We start from the raw sequence: 2,604 nt of genomic DNA, 5'->3' as shown, positions 1-2,604 counted from the left end.
AAGTCAAGTAAATATGGATGGCCAGGAGTAAATATTATTTTGGAGCCAATTAACTTCCATGTTACAAAGCATAGCCATCAAGTGTCTTTCTGTGTCTATACAAAATGGACATTGCTAAATAATCCTTGCAAATGACATGAAGTAAAGAGAAAAGTAATATAGGATTATTGGTGCTTGATGGAATTGGGTGTGCCTCAGGGGCACTGTTGTGGGAGCAGCTCAAAAAACCTAAGCTCTCTGCAGGACGAGCAAGGACACCCAATGTTATCCAATAGAATGGGACAACATAAAACTAAAACGCATTTACAAAGAAAAGGAAACTACAATGGAAACAAACAAACAAACAAACAAACAAACAAAAGCACCTGAGCAATAGGCAAAAGCTGTTTGATCATCATGGCTAACGAGGGATTAATACCCAGAATATATTAACTCATATAACCAAAAAACAGAAAAAAATGCAATAAAAATTATTCAAAAGACATAAACAGACACTTCCTCAAAGATGGCGCACAGACACATTAAAAAATTCAAAATTACTTATAACTAGGGAAATGGCTCATAGTTGGGAAAATGGTTCAAGAAGAAATGATTGTTGGCAAGGATGTGGAGAAAAGGGTTCTGGTACTGGGAATGAAATTAGTGTAGTTGCTAGGGATAACGATATGCAGTCCTTAAAATATTAATACAGAAACTCCATATGATTCTGAAGTACCACTATTAATTAGTTATCCAAAGTCAATTAAAAGATTTTGCTCAAATGTAAAAGTGATTTACTAAGGCAAGCAATCACGAAGAAATGACAACTCTAACTTGCAGACCCAGTGAAAACAAAGAAGTTTCTAGAGAGAAAGAAGAAGGGGAGAGGAAGTAATGGGCAGAAGGATGTTTGTGATGGCGGGCTGGTATGGGAGCACTGGAGGTGAGGCCACCTGGTCACAGCTAAGCCCATAAAAGTCAGAAGCTGATTATCTGAAATTCTATAGGCTGACTAATGATAAGTCTGTGGCATGCTCCTGGACCTCAGGACAAACGCAGTATAAGCTTGTATGACTGAGTGAGAGTATGCGTGTGTCTGCAAGCATGTGTATGTGTTTGTGTGTGTGTGTGTGTGTGTGTGTGTGTGCGTGTGCATGTATAGTTGGGGGCTGGTTACGAGGAAGGAAGTGTTCCTGCCACTGATTCAGGCAAGAATCTGGAATGCTTTTGTACCCCATTTCCGTAAGATATGGTCTGTCTGAAATGCATGTAGCACCTTTGAAGAGAAGCAGTGTACCAAATAAAGGCAGTTGGGGAGCTGGAGCAATAGCACAGCAGGTAAGGCGTTTGTCTTGCATGCGGCCAACCCACGTTCGATTCCCAGAATCCCATATGGTCCCCCTAGCATCCCCAGAAATAATTCCTGAGTGCTGAGGCAGTAGCAACCCCCTGAGCATTGCTGAGTGACACCGAAATAGAAAAAGACACACAGACAGAAAAAAAGAAAGATAAATATAAAGATATCACGGTCCACGGTCCTCTGGTTGTTCATGGATTTATTAAAGCGAGCCCAGTAACGCCTTCATTGTGAAACTTGTTACTGTGTTTGGCATTTCGAATACGTCACAGGAAGCTTGCCAGGTTTTGCCATGTGGGCAAGATACTCTCAGTAGCTTGCCGGGCTCTCTGAGAGGGGCAGAGGTATCGAGTTTTGGGTCGACCATATTGGCTGCGTGCAAGGCAAACGCCCTACCCGCTGTGCTATCGCTCCAGCCCATAAAGATATAAAGATATAAAAATATAAAGTTAAAGATATAATTCAAAATAATGGTGGCGGGAAGGTACATGGTGGTGGGATTGGTGTTGAAATATTTAATGTAATAAATTATTGTGAAAAAATTTATAAATATAAAAAATTGAAAAGGCAAATAAATATTTCCTTTTCCATAATCATTATGCATCAATATTTCACTAAAGTATAAACACACTTCTCTGAACAAGTTCATGTCTACGCAAATTTTTATACTTCTCCTCATTTTACTGAAAACCTCCACAAAGTTTTGCCCTGTATTCACCCTATTACTCCATTCACCTGACAAATCCAAGAGGCAGATAGGAGACACAGGTTAGGAGAAGAACAAAACTTAGGTGATGGAACTGAGATGATTTTAGGTCGTGATTGTTCTTCCCCGATGTTCTCCAAGAGCTTTATTCTTACTTTTACATGTTCATTCTATGGCCATGGAAAAATTAAGGTATTTCACAGAGGAACAATCAGACAAATTGAGTTGATAAAGTCATGTCTGATCTACATCAAATTGAAATACTAGTACCAAGGGGCTAGAAGAGAACAGAAGTGTGAAATACATGCTTCTCCCAAAATCGTTGCTAGTTATATCTCTGGCATGACATGTTCCTTGAGCATCAAGATAAAGCCCTACAGGCCATTGAGCACAACCAGATGTGGCCTAGAGGTTTCCCCCAGTTTTCACTGAGGTGGCCTGGTTAAACCTGTCACTGCAGAACCTAACAACACTGCATCCTCAAACAGAGAAGGTGGGCCATACATCACTGAGAGGAGTTCTCAGGCCACCTAAACAGCATTTTTGAGAAACCCTCCATCAA

This window comes from Sorex fumeus, unplaced genomic scaffold (assembly GCF_029834395.1).
Source record: "Sorex fumeus unplaced genomic scaffold, SorFum_2.1 ptg000046l, whole genome shotgun sequence".
In the NCBI taxonomy this organism is placed as follows: Eukaryota; Metazoa; Chordata; class Mammalia; order Eulipotyphla; family Soricidae; genus Sorex; species Sorex fumeus.
This window is presented reverse-complemented; position numbering follows the sequence as displayed.